Raw genomic sequence first — 6,000 nt, forward strand, 5'->3', positions numbered from 1 at the left:
AGTTAGCAAGGCACTATATAAATAGCATCATAGCTTAATTAGTATCATTTGTAGGTGGTATGTGAAAGCTTGTCTCTTTATAAATGCTTTCCTAACCTCAGAAGTGTATTTAGTAATCTTTCCTGATTAGGAAAACCACAAACACACCACAAAACAAACAATCAAAAGCCAAGGAAAAAAAAAAAAAAAAAGGTGTTGGTGAAGTTAAAGATAGTTTCATGACCCTGGTCTGTCCTGGTCTCCTTCAGTTTGATTTTTTAGTTGAAAGACTTATTAATAGACCTTTCCAGCACATCTCCAAATAAGGAAAAATGTTTCAGGACTAGGGAGAAAAGATTCACAAAGATTGTTTACCTGCCATCCTTTCTACAAAAAATGCTAAATTTAGTAAGCTTTAGAATGAAGAATCACTTTAGAGGTTCTGGAGGCGGTGGCTCATCTATTTGAACAGCTGCAGGTAGGAACGGCAACGTAACCTTGACAGTGATTTAATTTTTTAATATTTCAGTTTTTAATATGTAATTTAACTTCAAATGTAATAAACCCATAAAAGTTTCATTTTATTTAAATCTACAAATGCATATGTCTTGAATGCCATTTGCCTAAAAGAAGAAAATAATTCCGCACTTTCCAAAAAAGTTATAATTCTGATAAAAGAGTGGGCTGCTGAAAGCATATGAGAAGAGGTATGGGCAGGCAGCATAAAATGAACCTGGTGTTAACCTTTCCAAATGGGAAGCCACGGACTTTACAAGCCTACTATTTTTCACTCCTCCTGATATCTCCTCAACCACAAGCAAGTAATTCTTTGATGAGTATACATTTTTGTATCACATTTACAAAGTAAAATGCACTGTAATTTCCTGAAAGTCAACATATAGAGCCTAAAGGCTGCTTTAAATTATATTCAATATTAACCACCCTGTTACAAAATTATAGGAATCAGGGATCAGTCAAAGTGTCAGAACTACCATATTGGTATAAATTTTTACAGTTGGTCTATGCTGACTTTGAGCACAAAATTTGTGTTAGTACACAGAATGGCCACACCTTACACTCAGATCTGAACTGTTTGGAGCTGGTGCTGTTGGAAGAGATTTTTGTGTCGATGGGTTTTGATTGTGTACTAAAATAACGACAACCAAAAATGTTCTAGAATAGGTTGAGAATTTTCATCCACTTCTTTTTTACCCAGTTATTCTATGCTTAATTTGTACCATTTGCTTGCATTTTTAAGTTCTTTGTAACTACTAGTTGAGTTTTCCTAGTTAACATAAGATTGAACTAGACAACCTTACAAGCCACCCTACTTGTGAGTGGTGGAAACATGTCTAGAATCAGATTATCATTTAAATAGTATATTCCCAATCCTTTCCTACACTCAGGAAAAAGCATGACAAAATCTGCTCTTCCTGTTCATATAGTGCACACTTCCAGTAGCCAGGTTTTTGTTCTTTATTCACCTGCACAGATAGTCAATCCAGTTTCTGACCAAGTCCATAGTGAGTGGATTATTTATAACTGCTTATAAATGTTCATGGGTGAAAAAATTATCTGCTTGCTGTTTTCAGGAACGAGCTGAAAAATTGAAAATCTACTGTAATAGTTTTTTTTTCCTAGCAGCCACAGTTTTAGAGTTGTCAAAACTGAGTTTTTATTGCATTGCTTCCTTTCTTTTAATCTTAATGTAATTACAGAACTCACAATAACAAAGAGGTCTCAGGATGACACAATTCATATGCGTAAGACATTCTAAGCAGGGGTCAGGTTTCCTCCATCTGCTTTAAATCTATTTTGGTTATATGTATCACCTCAATGTATAAACTGCTGCTGTCCCGCAGGTGGTTTTGTCATTTGTGATGCAAAACAGTCTCTTTTTAATATCTCTCTGACAGTGCTAGAATAACAGGTGATGGTGTCCTGTTGTAGAAATTCATATGTGGGAAATCTCTGAAATAGATCACTAGACTAGACTATGGTGCGCAGTTTTGTATCTACCTCTCTGTGAGGGTGTGGGTCTGCAAAGCAACAGCTGAAATGACTAATTGACTTCAGCAAGAATCTCAAAGGATCTGAATGGACTTCTTGCCTTGGGTCCAAGCACGACACTGACTTACTTATGCACAGAATAGCAGGTGGTATTCACATATGAGCATATTTGAAAGAAAACATTCACAGGCAGATGAATTTGAGATAAAGTCGCAAAAGATGTTTGATGGCTGGGAAAATAATGGAAAAATATATGCAGCTAGCTACATTCTAGTTTTAGATCTTAATGTGTATGGGGAGAAAAAAACCCTACAACTATGTTCTTAATTATCCTGTGGCTTCTGGACTTTTGGACTTAATTATTCTATGACTGCTGGAAGGACTGAGCACTTGAGACTTTCCAGTGAAAAAGTCAATATCCCTTGGTAATGAACGAAACTGGATGGAACAATGTATTGTCTTCCAATCAAAATATAAAAAACCTACTTTTGTTTAAACAACATTATTCTGGAAAGGGCTGATTGGAAAAAAAAAAAGATATCCAATCTCCTATGTTTCCATTAAACTGTTGGTTCCCATTAAACTGTCAGTTGTATTCTTAACATGCAAGTTACTTTATTAGCCAGGGCATTTTGTCAACATTAAAAGTGGTAGCTCAGTGTAGGATTCCATATTCAGAATAAAGACACAGGAGAAGCATACTGGGGGATGCTTCCTCATCACTACGGACTGACTGTGGCTACAGAGTGTGGGATATGTGTGTGGAAGGATTACTGTCAATAACAGCTTCCTAAGCAATGTACAGAAATGCAGCAAGATACAACAGTGTGTTGTGTTTTGTACTGTACCTCTTGCTATACCTGTGGAATATCAGTCAGAGAAGGACACCGAGTAACAGATTTATATTATGGAATTCCTTGCTACTTGCTTGATTACTTGTTCTGCTAAATTCAGAAAGAACTACATAATGAATTTTAAGGTACAATGACAAAACTAAAAATCGTAGTCCAAAGAACACTTCAATTTTTTTCCTGGTGTCATGGTTTAACCCCAAGTGGCAACTGAGCACCACACAGCCGCTCACTCTCCTGACAGTGGGACAGGGGAGAGAATCAGAAGGGTAAATGTGAGAAAACTCCTGGGCTGAGATAAGGACAGTTTAATAGGGAAAGCAAAAACCACGCACACAAGCAAAGCAAAACAAGGAATTCATTCACCGCTTCCCATGGGCAGGCAGGTGTTCAGCCATCTCCAGGAAAGCAGGGCTCCGTCACGCATAACCCTTACTTGGGAAGACAAATGCCATCACTCCAAATGTCCCCCCCTTCCTCCTTCTTCCCCCAGTTTTATCTGCTGAGCATGACGTCATATGGTCTGGGACATCCCTTGGGTCAGTCGGGGTCAGCTGTCCCAGCTGTGTCCCCTCCCAACTTCTTGTGCCCCCCCAGCCTCCTCGCTGGTGGGGTGGGGGGAGAAGCAGAAGAGGCCTCGGCTCTGTGTGAGCACTGCTCAGCGGTAACGAAAACATCCCTGTATTACCAGCACTGTTTTCAGCACAAATCCAAAACACAGCCCCATACCAGCTACTGTGAAGAAAATTAACTCTATCCCAGCCAAAACCAGCACACCTGGTCTTCTTGGTCCTAATTTGGAAAATATCAGGAGGCCCCCTGAATGAGGGGAAGGAAAAGAGGGTAGCTATACGTTTGAGAAATATTTTTAAATAATCAACCTATATTATAGGGGAGACTTCACAAACAAATGACAAATGAGAAGACCAACCAGTTCTCAAAAGTAAAAAGTAAAAAACTGTTCATCCCTGCCTGTGCAGATTTATGCCATAGCTACAGTTTTATGTTATCCCATGCAATTTAAAATATTAAATAAGATTGCCATCACTGGTTTTGCAGTGATTGCTACCGGATGTGTCAGAAACTGATACTGAGCATAAATGATTGGACTCGATGATCTTAAGGGCCTTTCCCAACCTAAATGATTCTTTGATTCTATAAATGCCATATTTGTAATCTATGCTTTATTTTTTTGTGTAAAATGTGCATTTTAAATCAACTAGTCTGTTTTATCCATGCCCTGAATCAAACCCAGCAGAAACTTAAAAAGAAACTATTTTGCTGTCTTAGTATCTTGATAAGATCAAGATAAAGGCAGAACTTGAACCGGTTCACTGTGGCCAGTGGAAGAAGGACTAAAATAAATGTAAATAAACCTATCAAAAATGTATAATTGAAATACATTAAATATGACATATATTATTATATGAATAGTGTATTTTCAACAGGTTTCCAAGCAGAAAGGGGAAAACATGAAATGAGATTTTCAAGGGGCTACAGCATCTTTTACTAGGTATGTTTCAATTTCTATAGATAAATGGGAAACTACACAAAAACATATTTCAGGAGGGAAGACAGATGAGGTCAGCATCCACAAACCTTGCAGACTTATTCTGTTCACATGCAGCTTCCATGCTGCTCAACCAAAAGTCTCTCACCTGAGTCTTGGAATGATGAATTAGTTTATTAACTTTGGTTTTGGTTCAGTGAATATATTTTCCCATGCTCTGTTGGAATAGATTATATGCTTGAGATTAGATTATCTTTCCTAGTTAAAAGAAAATAAATCCAGCAGAAAAGTACATTTAAAAATGTAATTATCCTCTTCTATGGGAAATATATTACTTTTTGAGACAGACAATTTAATATACTAAATGAATTGAAGCATTGATGGGGCCTATTTGAAAGCTTATTATGCAATTTCAAAAGGACTCTATTGAAAGAGAGATAAAGGCTTTTAGTCATGAGCAAAAAAATAATTTTTTTCTTCAGCATCTAGGATGGCAGTACTCTTTTGTACCTGTCATATTCACATCTGTGTTTAGGAGAGCATTGCACAAAATATTCAGCTTAGCAGAGTGAGGCAAGCTCTTTTATGAATATTAACAAAAGACACATCGAGATGAATACAGTACATACCTGGGAGGAACTCTCTGTAATTTTTTTAAGTGATATCTCTTCAGTGTCAAGCTATTTTGTGACTTTTGGCCGCAAACATCTAGCCACTGGCATTACTAGGTCTATTCAAAAACATGGAGTTTAATGTGGTATTTGAAGAGTTTGTCGATGAAGGAGATCAACACAAGTCTCTTTCACCTAACGAGACTACTGTAAACTTCAAATATTGGCTCTTCACTGAAGCTCCTAGACAATTAAAAGACCTAATTGTTATAACCATCAAATATATTATCTCTTAGTATCCCATGCATTAATAGAAGAGCTTTGAATATTAAATAATTATTATATTAGCTTAACAAGAAAAATATTTTTAAATAGCATGTTGAATTTTCTTAAATTATTCAAATTACCTTCTGGTTTTCAAATAAAAAGTGAGATTTAGATGTAACCTTTGACTTCAGAATTACAGGCTAAAAGAAAAACAATCAAATAACAAAACACTGTGAAAGTCTAACAACAAATGTTGTATAGAGGGCATGTGCCTGCTAATCTCTGAAATTTAAGAAACATTGTGCATCTTACCTATAAAAGAATACTAGGTTTTATGGAAATTACTGATTATCTAATGTGTGATTCATGGCTTATGTTTCTGTAGGTAACAGAAATTTTTGACCCGTAAAATCTTTATTATCAATGGTATACCAGAAAAAAAATAAAGTGTCAATGTCAGAGGTTTGGTTGAATTTGAAAGGACACAGATTTACTAGAAGCAGAAAAAGTAGAAATTAAACAGAACTGACAGAAAATGGGAAGTGTGAAAGGGAGGGAGGAGAAGAAATAATTCTGAATATTTTTAGTTCCTCTCTTTGATCTCCTCTATTTACTTTGTAAAATATCACCAGCAGAAAAGTCATGTATAAAATTTCACAGAAAGAAGAAAGCAAACATAGGTTAAATATAGATACAAGGCATAGAGGTGATTTATCATATTTTTTTACTTCCTGGTGTAGTTAAGTACATAGATAGACATCTTTTGAAATGG

Source organism: Buteo buteo, chromosome 1, assembly GCF_964188355.1.
Source record: "Buteo buteo chromosome 1, bButBut1.hap1.1, whole genome shotgun sequence".
Classification (NCBI taxonomy): Eukaryota; Metazoa; Chordata; class Aves; order Accipitriformes; family Accipitridae; genus Buteo; species Buteo buteo.